At 37.9% G+C, this 18535-nt stretch overlaps 1 pseudogene; it reads left to right on the forward strand.

Annotated features, from left to right (window-relative positions):
* The first annotated feature begins 497 nt into the window (after nucleotides 1-497).
* Nucleotides 498-16544, forward strand: LOC102126221 (large ribosomal subunit protein P1 pseudogene; annotated as a pseudogene).
* Nucleotides 16545-18535: the final 1991 nt, after the last annotated feature.

The following is an 18535-nucleotide window of genomic DNA, read 5'->3' on the forward strand; positions in this document are numbered from 1 at the left end:
TGTGATAACAGTCATTGGCCCCAGAGTACCACCAGGATCATGCTTTGTCCCAGACTCTGAGCTAACATCTGATTAGTTTAGTCTAAAACTAATGCAGCAGGAAGAAGTCCAGAAAGGTTAAGCTCTTCCTGAAAAGCTAACTTTGGACCATCTCTCTTCACCTACTATCTATCTATCTATCTATCTATCTATCTATCTATCTATCTATATCTGAAGCCATATGGTTCCTTGGCAAATGTTTCCCTAAAGCAGTGTTTCCCAAGGAATGCTGTTTGATACTTATTTATTCATTCTTTCTTTTATTTGACGAATGTTTTTTATTGAGCACTTACTATATGAATAGTAATGGTGAGCAAAACCAAACCCTGCCTTCACCAAGTCTAGAGCCCAGGACAGTGTTCTTAACAATGACTGAACATGAGTCACCTGAGGTGCTTCAACAAAATCCCATTCACAATAGAATGGGATTCTATTGTGCAGCATAGCTAAGGTCCGCCATGAATCTAAGTGGGAACAGCATTTACGTGGGCCCTGTGGTATCACACACAAGGGAACGAAAAAGAAGGCAAACGTGGCTGGACAAAGATGGCAAAGAGGAGCACCTTGTGAAATGAGGCCTGGGATTTGGTGTACACTGGATTAAATAAAGTTAAACAGGCTTAAAAAAAATTATAAGTCTTCTCAGAATCATCAGTAATAGAATATGTTGTTAATTCTCAGGAAGGATATTATATACATATCCTCAAGTTATTTTTACACAGGGCATACAGAAACTTCATGTTTCCCTTTTAGGAAATATTACTTGCCTGTAAATGTAGATTGCACTAGATGAGTCGGGTGTTTGAAGTGGGGCCAGCGTAATAATTTTGTTCCAGAAGTTAAGAAGATTGGTATTAAATCTCCTAAAATTCAGAGCTTCCTAATCTCTGAAGGATTTTGAAAGGGACTTCAAATTGGAATGAATGGCTGTTTACATAAATAACATGTAATACCACACAGAAATATGGTCAGTTTTGTCAGTTGATTCTTCATCACTTAAAAAAAGTATTTAATGATTTATTCCAGTTTCCATAAAAGGGGGCTTGTTTCAATATATCTAAATATAAAAGGAAAAGTATAAATGCAGGAGGAATTAATTATATTAATGATTTGAGCTAGAATTAAGGCTAAGAATTTCTAATCTTTGGGGGACAGCCTGGGTTCTTAATCTACTAGAAAAAAACATAGTTAATATGCACTAGATGAGAATTACATTTTAGAGGAAGAAGTTCAGAAAAACTTACTTCGAGAGGAAATGCATAAAATTGACTATTATGGGTGTCTTCCTGTATAAATATGATTGCAAAGATTATTCATTGATTAACTTTTGCATATTAAATATGCCTAACTAGAATTTGAAAGTCATAAGCCTATTTCATTTATATGGCTTTGAGAAACATTTTGACCTATTTAGGTAGTTGAGTTAAAGCCTTAAGGCAGCAACTTTAGAGGTATTTAAAAAGAAGTCACATGCTGATTGAATGGATTTACTTTATTGCTATGACACATTAACTGCTCCATACATTAACTCTGATGATTCTTTAAAAAAATAAAAAATAAACAAAAAATAACACCTTAATATTTATTGAGTGCTTCTGTATTTCAGGATAAAAGAAAAGTGCAACATAATTCCCACAGCAATCCAATGAGGCAGGTATTATTAATAGAGAATTTAAGTATTTTGCTTAATGTCACACAGCTGGTACATAGCCAAATTAGGACTTGGATCCATGCCTGGTTGACTATAGAGTCTAAGTTCATGTTAAAGGATCATTTTTTTTTAAAAATGTAAAATAATGACTTACATGTAAATATAAAATAAACATGTCAAATATTTGATTTAACTCATTAAATAAATGAGGGAACCAGTAAGATGTCACAACCAGTTCAAAAGAGAATCCAAAGAAAAGACATGATCTAAATTAGAAATTGAATTTACAAATTGACACAGAAGTGGCTGCTAATGTTTAGGTTTGATGAAGAATGAAAGAGCATCTTTGAACTTCTACTGGACAGAATACTTACACATCTATAGGCAAGAATGCTTTTGTTATCAGTTCTTATGCTATCAGTTATGTATAATTAACACAGTTGTAAAATAGACAGTCACCAGAGAATGGGGTAACTTGGAAGGGTGTTCTTTAAACAATGCATATATCCTGGCCAGTAACCCTGTGCATGAAGAAAATAAATGAACTTTATTATAGAAAGGTTCTATGCTCTTCAAAAATAGAGACTTTATCTTCCTAACATCTGTTTTGTAGCACTCAAAGAAGGCCTTAATATATACCTGTTGATGTTATCTTCATTAATTGCTGGCCTTTAGGGTTTTGCTTTTGTTTTTCAAGGATAACTGGTATCAAGATTTCAAAAATTTGTTTATGTCACACAGTTTTTAAGTTCCAAACCAGGATCTCAAACTTAGTAGTAGCATTTCTAGAGTTCCACTTAGCATTAAGGCATGAGTCAGTGTTTTAATTAAGTCTTCGGCTACATCAATAATGCAGTGATGGGGTGCAGGAAGCGCTCCCCCAGAATATGGTACCTTGGCGTACTGAGTACTTGAAGCTAAAGGAAAGTGAGAAAACTGTAGAAAGCCTCTGACCTTCTCCTACTTCCTCTTTTTTGAAGACCCTCATGTGGCAGGTGTCCTGTCCTATGTCCAGAAAGAAGGAAGACTACATAGAGAGGCCAAGAAGAATCTGAATAAACAGGCCTTGATGTGTATTCCCAGCTGGCTATCAATAGGTCACACCCCGTTTTTGTCCAATTGTACTTCATGACTATTCATCCTTCATCAAACCTAATTATAAAAATACAATTTTCCCTCTATTTTTGGATCTTATTTCCTAAGGCTTCTATGTCACAAAACTTTTTTGTTGTTGTTGTTTTTGAGACGAAGTCTCGCTCTGTCACCCAGGCTGGAGTGCGGTGGCGCCATGTCGGCTCACTGCAAGCTCCGCCTCCCGGGTTCACGCCATTCTCCTGCCTCAGCCTCCCGAGTAGCTGGGACTACAGGCGCCCGCCACCTCGCCCGGCTAGATTTTTGTTTGTTTGTTTGTTTTTGTTTTTTTTGTTTTTTTTGTTTTTTTGAGACGGAGTCTCGCTGTGTCCCCCAGGCTGGAGTGCAGTGGCGCGATCTCGGCTCACCGCAAGCTCCGCCTCCTGGGTTCACGCCATTCTCCTGCCTCAGCCTCCTGAGTAGCTGGGACTACAGGCGCCCACTACCGCGCCCGGCTAATTTTTTGTATTTTTAGTAGAGACGGGGTTTCACCGTGGTCTCGATCTCCTGACCTTGTGATCCGCCCGCCTCGGCCTCCCAAAGTGCTAGGATTACAGGCGTGATTTTTGTATTTTTTAGTAGAGACGGGGTTTCACCGCGTTAGCCAGGATGGTCTCGATCTCCTGACCTCGTGATCTGCCCGTCTCGGCCTCCCAAAGTTTAAAAATAAGTTTATTATGCTTTTCTCTTACTAATCTGCCTTTTGTTATAAGGGTGTCAGCAATGAACTTGTGATGAGTGAGGAAAAGATATTACTTTTTCTCCTTTGCAACAGCTAGCTGTGCTAACCAAAGACAGAGTTATAAAAATCTCTCTGAGGGTTAAGTCCTTCCTAGTTGATGCAAAATGTTTAATGAACTCATGTTCTGTTGTCCTTGAGGTAACATACAACACATTTTTCTTACAAATCCTTTGAGTGGTAGTTGTCTAGAATATTAAGCAAGTTTAAAAATGCTTTATTCTTAGATATTATCTTCTCTTTCCATTCTTAAAAAAATCAGAAAGAATTAGAAGACCATGGATATACCTACATATAATCACTAAGTTTTGTCCCCGAGTTTTAAGTTTATAATTGATGTGTGTGTTTCTTAATAAAATTTTATTTACAAAAAGTAGATGGTAGGACCTGATTTGGCAAATTAGCTATAATTTGCTGACTCCTGGTTTAGGATACAGGTTCTGGAGTTGGACTACTGGGCTTGAATCCAGGCTCTACCCCTTACTGTGAGACCCTATGTGAGTTACTAAACATCTCTGTGCCTTACATTTGTTACCTCTGTAATACGGATGAGAGAACCTACTAAGGATTGTTGGGAATAAACCTATACAGTGATCAGAACATTGTCTGGCATACAGTAAGAGCTTACTTGGGATTAGCCTTTACTAGTCAGTTTTCAATAAGAACCTTTCGAAGGATTGTTACATCATTTATCTGATTGCTTCTTTTTCTTTCTTTCTTTCCTTTTTTTTTTTTTTTTTTTTTTGACAGAGTCTAACTCCGTCACCCAGGCTAGAGTGCATTGGCACAATCTTGGCTCACTACAACCTCTGCTTCCTGGGTTCAAGCTATTCTCCTGTCTCAGACACCCAAGTAGCTGGGATTATAGGCTCGTGCCACTGCATCCGGCTAATTTTTATAGGTTTAGTAAAGACAGAGTTTGCCATGTTGGTCAGGCTGGTCTCGCACTCTTGACCTCATGTGACCCACCCACCTCAGCCTCCCAAAATGCAGGCGTGAGGCACCATGCCCGGTCTGATTACTTCTTCACTGAGCTAATGAAGTAAGTTCAACAAAGATGATGATTAACCTCAAGTGTTGTTCACGTTGTTTTCATTTTATTTCATTTTTGTTTGTTAATAGGTATGAAATTTTTCTACAGAGAGATCACATTATCTGTATAATGACATTTTAAAATATCTTGCAAAGAAATTTAAAAACTATAAAAACAAAGTTTGATGCTAGGGAAGAAAATGAACGAAAATCTATTTTCCAGATCCTCAATCAGACTAAGACTCCTGGAGCAGTGAGTTTGGCAAAATGACTAAAAAGAAACCTAACATAAAATAAAATAAAATAAAATAAAATAAAATAAAATTCTTGATGGTTCTAGGTTTTCAGTGCCCGTGTGCTGAGTTTTTCAATTGTTGTCTTTTGTTTTTGTTTTTTGTCTATCTTTCTGACTTTCCAAAGGAGCAAAACTGGTTCTGAGAGTCTGATATAAGTGAATATATAGCATAGTTTTGCTCTTCTGACTATGAGCTGCCTAATAAACAGTTGATATTTTTCTCAGGCACATGCTTCATGTCCCAAATTTCCAAATATTTGGCCGTAAAATGAGGATGGCCACAAATATCTTTCAATGAGTAAACTCTGTGCAGAGTCACTATACTCACAAGCTGGGGCCAGAATGGGAATTGCACACAGCTATTGTTTAATCCAGCTGATGTTTCCTCTAATAGAATCTGGTTCCCCTCAGCCACAGCTGGCTAATTACAAGCTCTATAAATTATTTTTCTCTCATTTGAATGGTTTTGCAATCCACAGCCCAATGTGGAATCAATAATACTTCTTTAACTTCCTGCAAAGCCTGAAGAATCATGCCTGAATATTTCAACTTTTGAAACCTGAGGTAAGTAAGAGGGGAGGAGGTTTGAAAATAAAAGCAAACCTTAATTGCATGACAGAGAGCTGATGGCTGAGCCAAGAGATACAGAGACTGGACCTCAAAATTAGAACTCCAAAATGCCATGCTCTTCATCTTTGGTTCAATCAGTTGTCACAAATGAGAAAGAGGGTTAATTATCATATAATTGTAAAAGTGGTTAAAAACAAACAAAGCATGGTTTAAATTCTGCAGTACTGTAGTAATAGTAAATGAATCTTTTGCATTCTGCAGTGGTATGTGCTTTTTGAATCATTTCCAAGTGATTCGTTATCTGATCTCCAAAGTAAACCCAGTGAGGGAGCAGAGAAGACATTCTTTTGATAAAATAAAAACATTAAGTGAGAGGTTAGTTAGTGACAGAGGCCAGCGAGAAACCAGAATTACTGACTCCGAATCTAAGATTCTCTCCATTAAAGCTAATTCCCCACAGCAACGCTGCTACCAGCATATTCACATAGTATACTGCCTAATTAAATCCAGATGGCTCGTGAATCTCTTCTGGCTCCATCTGGGTTAATGTAGAAAATGAAAGAGAAGCAGTTCCTCTGCTTGTGTATTTTAAAGGGAAGTGGTAAGTTTTGATTATCAAAGGGAATCAGAATCATCTCTTTCTTTATCATAACACGTCAGTCTCCTCACATAAGTACATTAGTGCTCCTAGCACATTAATAGCACACCACAGCTGCCCACATCAAATCATTAAAAAGAAATGGAAGCACAAAACTCCAGAGTACAAATAAACCTATTAAACAATCATTGAGAGCTAATTTCCTTATGGACCTTCATGACCAAAAATGAGGTTTCCTCACTTATGTTTATGTAATAGTCATTCCGAGAAACTTAATCAGCTGGAGGGCAAATTGTAGAACTTAGGAGGCAAATATATCCAAGATGCTTCCAGGATTCTCTGAGTTTAGACATGGGCGTGTAGGGTTCCGGCTCAGAGCCAATCTGGCTGAGTTCAAACCTCAACTCTGCTGCTTAGTAGCTGGGTGATGTTAGACAAGTTGCTTACCCTCTCCAAACCGCAGTGCTTTCATGCTTTTCTAAGCGCTAAAAGTGAGGTTAACAACAAAACCTTCTGCATGGAGCTGTGGTAGGATCAAATGAGATAAAATTCATATTGTCATGCTGTATATAAAACCATTTAATGCTTAGCATTCAGGTAATAATTTGAACATCTATTTTTGATTATACAGCATATATAAAATGTCCCCATTTTTACAATCAAAAGAAGAATCTTGAAGCTTAACATTTTATGGAGGTCAAAGGCATTCTATCGACTGAAGAGGAGTTTGGGCATCGTTTGATCCTAAGTGTATTAGTCCATTTTCTTGCTGCTGATAAAGACCATACCTGAGACTGGGCAATTTACAAAAGAAGTCCAGCCATGTGGACTTATAGTTCCATATGGCTGGGGAGGCCTCACAATCATGGCAGAAGGCAAGGAGGAGCAAGGCACATCTTATGTGAATGACAGCAGGCAAAAAGAGCTTGTGCAGAGAAACTCTTGTTTTTAAAACCATCATATCTTGTGTGACCAATTCACTATCATGGGAACAGCACGGGAAAGACCTGCCTCCATGATTCAGTTATCTCCCACTGGGTCCCTCCCACAACACGTGGGAATTATGGGAACTACAAGATGAGATTTGGATGGGGATACAGAGCCAAGACCATATCACTAAGTATTGGATAAGTGCCTACTATCTGTCAGGAAATAAAAAACAAACTCTCACTAACCATAAAAGAGTTTCTAATGCTAATGAATAGAACACAAAACAAGAAATATTATCAGATCATATAGGTTTATTTTCAAATTAGCAGTATTTACTAGTGTTTCTCAAAACTGGAATCTATGTGCCCCTGTCCACAGATACATTTTTATGCAGAGTCTCTCTGAATTTTTTACATTTTTCTGAAAATCTTTCAAAATGAATTAATATAAACATATTATTGATTATTTTGGTGGGAAAGTACATCTGAGTACCACCACAAGATTTCAGTGCCAAAGTTTACATATTTGTACTTGTGATTATGATTGTGTGAAGTCCAAGTTATGTCACTTTTATTTGTGCTTACTAATTAAGATTAAAAATAAGTGAAGCATTGAAGCCAACTAAATGCAAATTGATGTCAGAAGGCTGTATGAATAGTTGAAATAAAAAACAGTGGAAGAAGAATTTGAATTATCACATAGAACAAGGTAATAATAGGCATGCTTATTTCAAACAATGTAGGATGTTATGGGGGTCTCATATTCATGTTAAAGCAAAGGAAAAAGAAATGCACCAAAGTGATGCTGTTTGTCAATTTTATTATTTTTTCTACTTAATTTGTAAATGTATTTTGTTCCCATTGTTATATAAATGACATAAGGTAAAAGTTTATATTACATATTCTATGGCCTTTCTAAAGTCACTTATTGGTTCTGACAGGTTTTTGTAGATTCTTTTGAACCTTCTGCATAAACATTTCATCTGCACATAGTTTATTTCTCCCATTCCAATCCAAATGGCTTTCTTCTTTCTTTCTTTTTTTGACATATTGCACTGGCTAGTACAATGTTGAATGAAAATGATGACTTCACATTGATGAGAATCAACTTTTATTCTTGGTACAAGTCTGTCTTTCTTTGCCTATAGGCTCTCATCCAGCATCACTCTCTGCAGGCTTACAGAATGTTTGATCCACTGATCACATAACACTGCACAGACTAAAGGGCCCATTTTAAAGCAAAGGAGGTACAGCAATGGACATATGACAATGAGGTCTACTGGTCATGTCTCATACTATACCATGCAGGAGCTGCAGAACTGAAAGAGTGGTGGAACTGTTTGTTAAAATGCCAGCTTATAAATGGTACCCAGTGAAGATGAGAAGCTGTCTCTGAGAATCCAGTATACACTCTAAATCAAAGACAATTATACAGTGCTGTGTCCACAATTGGTAAAATCCATGGGCCAAGGAACCAAGGAATGAGAAAGGAATAACCCTGCTTCCCATCACTCCTAGTGATCTACTCAGGGGAATTTTGCTTACCACAACTCTGAGTACTGCAGACAAGTAGGCAAGAGGGACAGGCAAGAGTCCCATTGACCTCCTTCTTCCGAGGCTCCTTCTACTGAGGGACCAGTTGGCAAGAAAAGAAGTTAATTAACCCTAATTATTAGATGATAGGGTTGTTGTTACTCTTGGAGGAAACACTATGAATAAAACAAAAAGACTGGTAGTCTAGAGTACAAGCTCTCAATGTGAGTTCAAATGCTTTTTTTAAAAAATCATTGTTTCCAACAGGGGCAGAGGCTCACTCTGTATGTATCCAGACCTGTTGAGAGAACACAGCTGTAATACATCAAACATTTGTCTGCACATTTAAGGGCATGGAGGAGAGAGGAAAAGCAGCAGAAAGGTTACCAAAGCAGGGTATATTCGTCTGTTCTCAAGCTGCTCTAAAGACTGGGTAATTTACAAAGGAAAGAGCTTTTAATTGACTCACAGTTCCGTATGGCTGGAGAGGCCTCAGGAAACTTAACGATCATGGTGGAAGGCACCTCTTACAGGACGGCAGGAGAGGGAATGAGTGCAAGCAGAGAAAAAGCCAGACACTTATAAAAGCATCAGATCTCATGAGATTCATTCATTATCATGAGAAGAGCATGGGGGAAACTGCCCCCAGGATTCAATTACCGCTACCTGGTCCTGCCCTTGACATGTGGGGATTATAGAGACTACAATTCAAGGTGAGAATTGGGTGGGGACTCAGAGCGGAAACTATATCACAGGGTAAGAATGACTGGGATATTCAAGTTCATATAAAAATTTTAATTATTCTGTCACTTATTAAGCAGCACAGTGATAAGTGCATAGAGGGAAACACGGATCCATAGGACAATGGCTTGTCTTCAGCACTGGTTACTTCACTAAAATGAAGACTTTTGTGCTCTCATCTGTCTTGATTCACCTCTCCTGGTCGTGAAGACCTGTCTTCCTAGAGGGTGTTAGGCTATTTCCTCTCTCTCTTACATTGTTTATGTGCGTTGTTAGTCTCTCCACCTTCATGAGGATAGTTTCTTGCCCCTCTGTCTTCTTTACCGTTTTATACATAGCACCTAGCACATGGCTTAACACATAGAGTTTAACTATATTAAATTAATGAGTGACTTACCAATGGTAAAGCCGTAGAATGGAATGTCATTCTATTTAAAATCATTCTATAAGTGGATAATTACTAGTCATATATTATTAATTTATAAATAACCAGGTTACTGATTAATACATACAATATAATCTCATTTTTAAGAATATGATAAAAATACATAAATAATCATGCCAGTTATCTGTGGAACATGACAATAGGGGTGATTATATATTCTTTTCTGATAGTTTTAACTCTATTTTATATTTTTCTCTGCAATTGATATATATTGCTATTTTTAAAAAGGATAAATGTATTTCTAATAATAAAATGCTAAACCACTCTATTGATACTTATTCTTATTGCCTATGTGGAAAAACAAAATCATTTGATCTATGACTGAAAGTGGAGTAACTAATATTTACCTCCGGGACTATAGTTCTCAGTTGGAGACAATTTTGCCTCCTCAGCAAGCATTTGGCAATGTTTGGAGATCATTTTGATTGCCATAATTTGGGATGCGACAGTTGTCAATTTAAGAGTATAGTAGGTAAAGGCCAAAGATGATGCTTAACATCTACTTTGCACAGGACAGCCTCCCACAATGAAGAATTATCTGGTCCAAATAGTGCTGAGGTTCAGAAACCCTGTGGTAATATAGTTAGTATTTTTATTCTGAAGGACTTTCAGATAATATAATTCAGGTTTTCAGCTTCAGCTTCTTTAGAGGAAGAAATGTTTTTAATCACCAAACATGTAACTGCTCACTCTGGCTAAAGATTATTCTTGCATTTATTCAAAATGGAGTTCATAAAAATATATTTTAAAGATATTCCTTTATATTACAGCTATATGTAGGTACAATTCATTGAGAAAGGAAAGGCGTTATAAAAAACAGCTATTAATGGATAAAGCAAAATTATATTGACATTTTCGTTTGGTAGCTTCTTAATAAGAGTGAATTATTGAGCTAATAGTGAACCATTCAAGGCTGACTTAATGTTTAATAAGAAACAACTTCGTTTATTGTCAGTTATCCAAAGGAGGTTCTGGCGGCCAGGATTGCTGAACATTTCACAAGGAAAATTTCTCAATCTCCCTTTGTAAATATCTTTAAAAATAGAGACTAGATGAGAATTTGGGCATCATCTCTGAACTCAAGTGCACTTAATTTATTTATAAATCACATTTATTAAAGACAAATTATATGATATAGAAGAGTCATAGAAACATGTTTGTACATATAGTTGCTGTTTAACTTAATTAATTGATTTCCGTAATGTGCCATTTTGGGCAAAAGCAATAACATTGTAGAATCTTTCCAAGAGATTCACTTTCTATTGTCACAGACCGACAATTTCTCTCAAGTGGATGACTGCAAAGCATCCTAACTAGTCTTCCCACCTCTAGTTTATAATGCAGACATTGCTCATAAATCCAAGTAAATATCTCTGAGTGTTAGTTTCCTCAACTGCACAATGAGGATATTATCTGCTTCACAGAGTAATGCCAAGGGTTAAATAAAATGGCACGTATAAAGCACCTAAAGTAGTGATGAACACATAGTAGGTGCTCAATAATGAGAACCTAAAGCAAAATAAAAGTGCCCATGCTGATGGAGTGATGCATTTCACCCCCCACTCAAACATTTATGTTTTCATAATGCTATATTTGTATAAGCCTGTGTCTGAAATCCTGGGAATTTGCCAGACTGCAAGCACAATAAGGCTCCAGCTCATGGGAGCATGAAAATTATTTGCTACAACCTCTTTCCTATCTGTTCCATTTTCTGAGCAGTAAGACACCTTGGACTAGTGTAAACTACCATCTTAGGTAGAGATACCTTTTTTTATAAGTTGTTTGATTTCTGTGCAGTAAAATAACTAAATGAATCAAAAAATAGCTTCCTTTCATTCACTTCCAGAGAAAATGGAAATATACTAACAGTATTGAGACTTACGCAATAATGTGTTCATCAGAAATTAAGAACTACTATTTGTTGAGGTTTATCTCTTTTCCTTTACCCCTCACACGGACGCTAAAAATTGCCATTATTTACCCTGTTTTACGGATGAGAAACTTGGGTTCTAGACAGATTGTGATTTACTCAGTGTCACATGGCTATAAGCTACATGGTTTAGATTTAATTTCAGGTTTCTCTGACTTGTATGCAGACTGTCTCTCAGCAGAAACGTATTAGGAGGAAACTAGATAAGTTAAAATGTCTTTAGTTTTCCCGGGAATAATTAAAGGTTGAGAAGAAGTTAAAGTTTTCGTCTGGACCAAAGAAAGTTATTTTCTTTTTTTAAGAGCTCAAAATAGTTGACTGACTCATGAGCTCTCCCAGGTCATGCTAAATTTTCAGGGTGTTTTTTTTCCCTAAATTTTCTCTCCTCAAAGCTAATGATTTCCTCCTCAGTGCTGATGTAGTTTTGTGCTAACCCAAAGGAAAGAAAGAATTACCCAAAGAGATATGAACTATAGCTTAAATCTAGACTCTATGTATGTTTGTCTGAATTCACATTCCCTGGCCCAGTCATAAGTCTTCTCTTTCCTTTTTCTCAGTGGTAGACCATATTCCTTGAAGTCAGTTACAATAAAATCACATTTCATTGCTGGAATAAACTACATGCAACTAAGGAATAATAAAAATCATAGCTACCCCAAAACCCTTAAAATACCTAATAAATGGTATGTGAACATTTTGAAAAGAAATTACTGTTTCCTTAATTTCCCCTCCAGTCATGAGAGTCATTTCCCCCATCTTTGCTTATCCTGGCAGCTATTCAAGACCAGCTTTCATTGCAATTCACTCTCTTTATTATATCTGCAACATGTTTGAATAGTCATAGTTCTGTGCTCAGCTTTGTAATTAGATGGAGTGATGAAAATAACTTTTACTTGAGTCCAATTTTCTCTGTATAAAAATAACTCTTTGAATCTTCTGATGTAATAAATTATAGAAAACTTTAGGTAGGATTGGTTCTAAAATTGGAGTCTGATTAGGGCCAGATGCCTCAAAACGGTATCAGAACCATCTTTCACATTGTATTCTTTCATTGTAGACTCAGATGCTATGCCATAATTAACCTCATTGGTTCTGCAAATTTGAAGATTTATGGTGGATGACCAGTAGGACATAGCTATCATCTTACACAGCAATTTATGTTCAATAATTACTCTGCCTACCAAATAGCTAATTTATAAAATTGAGGATTGGGGGATGAAATTCTCAAGCTTCTTTCAGGTCTGCTGTTTATTTACCTCAGTTTCCATATGCAGATATATAACACAATATATTAAAATGAAATTTTGAATTTGGGTCTCTGGCTTTTAAAAATATCACATTTTCTAAAATTGTGTCAGGAGAGAAGATTCTTATCTCCTCACTCAGCTTACTAAAGGCATTACATGGCATTAGAGTTAATAACTTGATCCAACAATAACAACACTAGTAAATAATTTACATCTTCATAGCACTATAAAATACAAACTAAATTTGGGATAGCAAACTGAAATCACTACAAGGCTAGTCAGGTGACCTAAATGGGTGAAGCTGGGTGAGGATGTGGAAAATGAGACAAGGTAAGCATCAGAGTTTATACACTGGAATATCTGAGGCAATTCAGCAATATACTAGATAGCTTTTTAAAAAAATTCTCATCCAAATCCAAAGCTATGAGATCTGAATGAGTACCAAACCTCTCAATGACTGGAAGATTATCCATAAAAGTCTCTGGGAAGAGAGAAATGACCCCAAAGAGTCAAGTTGCCTTTATTCCCTACAACTCCCTCTGTGTTCCAGGGACGCCAGGGCTCCTGGGCCAGCCTTTATTAGGAAAGTGCAAAAGAACTGGAACATTTCCTTGCTGAAGCACAAAGGCCCTTTGCCTCTTTTGTTGGCTTAGAAGCTTCAATCAGTTTCAGAGTTTCAAAGGTTCAAACAGTGGAGTTCCAACTGGGCTAGGATTGAGTAGTGTCCAGGGTACTGAGTAGGAAAGCGAATGTCTCTGCCCACTCAGTAACCCCAAGTTGGTAAAATCTTCCTATGAAGGTCAAAACATGATGTTTTATGATTTGAGCCATCACAAGAGAAGCAGAGAACAGGGTGGTGAAATACCAATTTACCCTTCACTTTCAAACAACTATTTATTACTTGGCAACCTTTGAAATAACATAAACAACCATTCTTAAGGACTTACCAAAACCCATTCTTTAGCATCATACATTCAGAGCAGGCAGCTTCCTTTGAAAGTTATAAAAGAGTCAGGCTAGCCTAGCTGATAGTTAGAGAGCCAGTGATGGACAGACATATAAAAGCCAAGTTAAGTGAAAGGGAAAGAGAAATGAACCATTAGAAAGGGACATGGCAACTCAAAGAAAAGTCATAGAGGAAGAACTGGGGAAAGCAAGCTCCATTGTTTGTTACCCTCAGCTTTTAGCCAAGTCAGGGGGAAGATGGAAGATGATCAGCATACAGAAAACCCACTTATTGTCAGCTTTTGTTACACTCCATTATGGTTAAGAGACCAGATAAACTTTTATTCTCTCTTTAATATGAAGAGAAGGGCAATTATTTATAAAGGACAGTTACAAAGAGGTGCTTTAGTGCCAGATATAATCCATTAACATCCCCTGGCAGACTCCAATTACCCAATCCCCACTTATATAAATTAAAATACTGAATCCTTCAGTTATTTTTGTTAATCAATTCCACAGATATCTATCATCTACTCTATCTACTATGGGCTAGCCACTGCACAAGGCACGAGTGATATAAAGATAAATGAAATGTTAACCTTGTACTCAAGTAGACTATAGACTAGGGGATAAGGAAAAATTCCACACCAGTAATGGCAGTATGGAAAGTGGCAAGAGCTCAGCCTTCAGACCCAGATAGAAATGGATTTGAATCTGTACTATGCCACCTCTTAGGTAGCCTCGCTAGCCAAACCTCAGTTTCCTCACTTGTAAAATGGACACAATTTTATATATAATATAGGGAACTTCTATGAACCGGGAATACCATTTGTCAAATAAAATAGGTATTCAATAAATGGACATCAGTTTGTGCTGGTTACCTTGTGTTTGTCTTTCTAGATTCATACTCTACTTTTCTCAATCCTATTCTATGATGTAGGAGCTAGGAGACTGACCTTTACAGATTACATATATTATGAATTACATCAGCCTCCATTTACCCTTTGGCTTCTGGTTGGATTCAGTTCATTGAAGTCATTGGCAGTAGACTGGAGGACATGAGGAATGTGAGGCTGAGTATGTATTTCCCAGGTCCCCTCATTGCGGAGTTGCTGTGGATCTTTCTACAAAGGGCCACAGCCTTCATAAGGCTCAGGCATTCTCTTTGGCTTGTATTAGCTACTTCTCTTTTCTTCATCAAGCTTAGGGTGGAAATACTTTCTGATGCTACTAGTACGAGGGTGGTACTGAACTATCTATTGTTGGTTCCCCTAAATCCCGACAATTCCTTTGTTTTATTAAACTGTCCTCAAATTGTCCATTTGGAGCATGCTGTCTGTTTCCTGCTGAGACCCTGATAGATACAAGTGTCTTTATTAGTATAGATAGCAATGTACTATGAGAATAGAGGATAAACAAACAAAACCATCCTGGAGGATATTGGGAACAGTTCTAGGGGGAGGTAGTATCTAAACGACCTTCTGACGATGAATAGGAATAAGCAATGTGAAAAAAAAAGCAGGAAGAGAACATTCTGGGCAGAGGAATACCATATGCAAAGGTTCAGAGGCAAAAACAAAAAACAAAAAACAAAAACCCTACTACATTGTGGGGGAATTTCAAGCTTAGCTAGAGCATAGAATAAGAGATAGAAGGCTGACAGATGAAGCTGAAGAAGTAAATTGAACCAAGGTCACAAAAGACCATGCGTGACTTTTTCCTCCAGGTAGTGAGATATTATTAAAGGATTTTAACCTAGGTTATAACATGATGACATCGCATTTTAGAAAGTGATACAGAGACAAGATTAGAAAGGGGAAAGACTGGAGACAGAAATACCAATAAGCAATTTTGGTGAAAAAAATAAGGTAGCCAAATGGGGCTTTTTCTTCCCCTTTCCCCTAAACAACTAGTTGTTAAACATTGATTAGGACCTCATTAAAACAGGAAGAGTCCCTTCCCTCAGCTGCTGCCAAGGTACTCGGGTCCTTCTGAAAAAGCTAAGGCCACATTGGAGTGAGGCACTCCAACCACAATGTGGTGAATGTGAGTCTTGAGCTGCCCGCTACCGTGCTACTTCATCTCGCAAGTAGTACTGTGGGCCAGCGGCTCCGGTTACACTTTCACCCAAGATTGTCTGCATTTACTGGGTCCTCATTCTGCAAGACAATGAGGTGACCATCACGGAGGATAAATTCAATACCCTCATTAAAGTAGCTGCTGTAGCTGTTGAGTCCTTTTGGCCTGGCTTCTTTGCAAAAGCCCTGGCCAGTATGGGCAGCCTCCTTTGCAATGCAGGTGCTGCTAGATTGCTCCAGCAGCCCGCACCACACAAGAAGGAGGTCCTGCCCCTTCCACCACTGCTGCCTCAGCTGAGGAGACGGAAGTGGAAGCAAAGAAAGAAGAATCTGAGGAGTCTGATGAGGACATGGGCTTTGGTCTTTTTGACTAAACTTGTTTCATAACATGTTCAATAAATAGCTGAACTCTTAATAAACAAAAATATATAAATACATAAAAAAAGAATACCTCTGATAATGATGGCAAAATTTGCAGTCTGACTTGTGTAAACGACGACACCACCACCACCATGAAGAACCTAGCCAAGAACTAACAGGCAAATTAGAACTGCAAGGCAAATTCCAGGACCTGAATGGAAAGCAAGTTAGAAGGATCAGTGGGATGTCCATGAGGAGCCATGTAAAGATGGACAAGCACAATGGCACTGAGAGGAGAATCTAAAACATCTGAAGTTGCAGGTAATCGAGGTTGCAAATTGGTAAAGAAAAATTCGGGTAGTCTCTAGACCAGGCATCTGAAACCAGGAACATCACAACAACAGAAGATGATTCAAATATTAAGAAGGGTGGGGGATGTTGTATCAAAGCAAAGCCAGAGCCAGAAAGCTCTCAAAATGGTGGCGTGGCTTCTTGCTAGTTTTTATAAAAGAAGGCTTCCATTTCCTTGCTGGGGAATTACACTGGAATATGTTGCCACCCTCAAGGTAACTTCCAAAGAGTAAGGAAGATCAGAGTTTAGGAAAACATCCATGTGAGATGTGAGATGAAGTTGTGGCATGGGCAACTACTGATCAGGTGTAGTCTTTGAGCTCATACTCCCATAGTTCAAAAAGTCTTGCAGCCTGTTGCCCAGGGGGTAGAAGACAAAGACAAGCCAATGGGCAACTCTTTGATTCCTTTAATTATGGTGGGCAGGACTGGCTGCATTGTTTGTGGAGCCCAGTGCAAAATGAAGTGGTAAGAAAGTATTAACTATTTCAAGATGGCAACAGCAGAACCATAAACTAAGCATATGGCCTGTGAAGTTGGCCCTCATGATTGGGTCACTTTGGTAATGATGAAAATTGGCTGAACATATTACCTTCTTCTCTTCGGTGTAGATCCTTTCTTGTATTATTCACCACTTTGGAAGACACAGAGATATTGACTCTTTGGCTGGTGACCATCGATCTGGTAAGTGCAGACTCTCTGGAACCAGGAAACTTAAGACTGAGAGAAACATGATTTCAATGACATCTGGGTAATGCAACATCATAGCAAATGGCAAAAACTGTGAGAACATGACTCTTTGCAAGCATAACTAGTTGAATAGGCTAGCTAATGTAACAAACAATGCAAAATTGTCATGAATGCAGAACATAGAAGCTTCTTTCTTGCCCACATATAATCCAGTGAAGGCCAGGGGGCTTTAGTTCCACATAGTCAGAGACTGAAGGCTCTATAGTCTTGTCGATCCACTTTCCTCTAAGGCCTTAGTCAACTCCATTTAGTTGGTGGATGGGGAAATAGAACAAGAATCCAGTTTAGGAGGTCTTCATGGCCCAAGACATGAAGTGGTACCTTTCAATTCTACTCACTTTTCTTTGGTTCGAACTCAGTTGCGTGACCAACCACATCTACCACAAAAGAGACTGGAAAGTGTGGTTTGGTGCCCACAAGAAAATTAATGCAGTTTATTGATGGCGCCAGTTACTGATGAACACCAACAGTCTCGCCTGCATAAAGGCTATTAGTGGTAGCTCAGGTCCACATGAATTCTGTTTAAGAAAATTATTTCCTTCTTTCTTTCCTATATTAAACAGATTTTTGTCACAAGCTTGCAATGTGCAGGCATGTGCTAAATGCATGGGATTATAATGATGATAATACACAGAACCTATTCTCATAGAGAACTAGTCACAAACAGAAAAATAGCAAAAAGAGGGCAATGTACCTGGTGCTTGTTTTAGATGGTGTGACCTCTGGACTGATATGGCTCTGGCTCCTCAGATTGGAGCTCCTTAAAACAATGCTAGATTCTCAGTATCTATTTGTTGGGAGAGTTGATCCCTTCGAGCTCTGGCATTTTAAGAGTTTTATGTTCCTGAAACTAAGAAGAGACAGGAAACCAGGTAAGAAGGCTAGGCAGGCATCAGGAATAATGTGAATGAGAGTTAGCAACTGGAATTTGGGGTAAAATGTGGTACATTAGAGAGCCCACTGGGATAGTAACTTGGGGGGTATTTTATGACTTAAATAAACATGACTTTATTATGGGTAAGCAGTTAAGTGGATCTTCACGGTAGCTGGAGCACAGTGCCTATACTCTCAAATATGCAGAAGTCCTCAAACTTTGGAGTACTTAAGAATCATATCAGGAACTTTTAAAAAATTCATATTTCCTGGCCCCAAATTCCATATACGAAGGGCA

The sequence above is a fragment of the Macaca fascicularis genome, chromosome 9 (genome assembly GCF_037993035.2).
Source record: "Macaca fascicularis isolate 582-1 chromosome 9, T2T-MFA8v1.1".
NCBI lineage: Eukaryota > Metazoa > Chordata > Mammalia > Primates > Cercopithecidae > Macaca > Macaca fascicularis.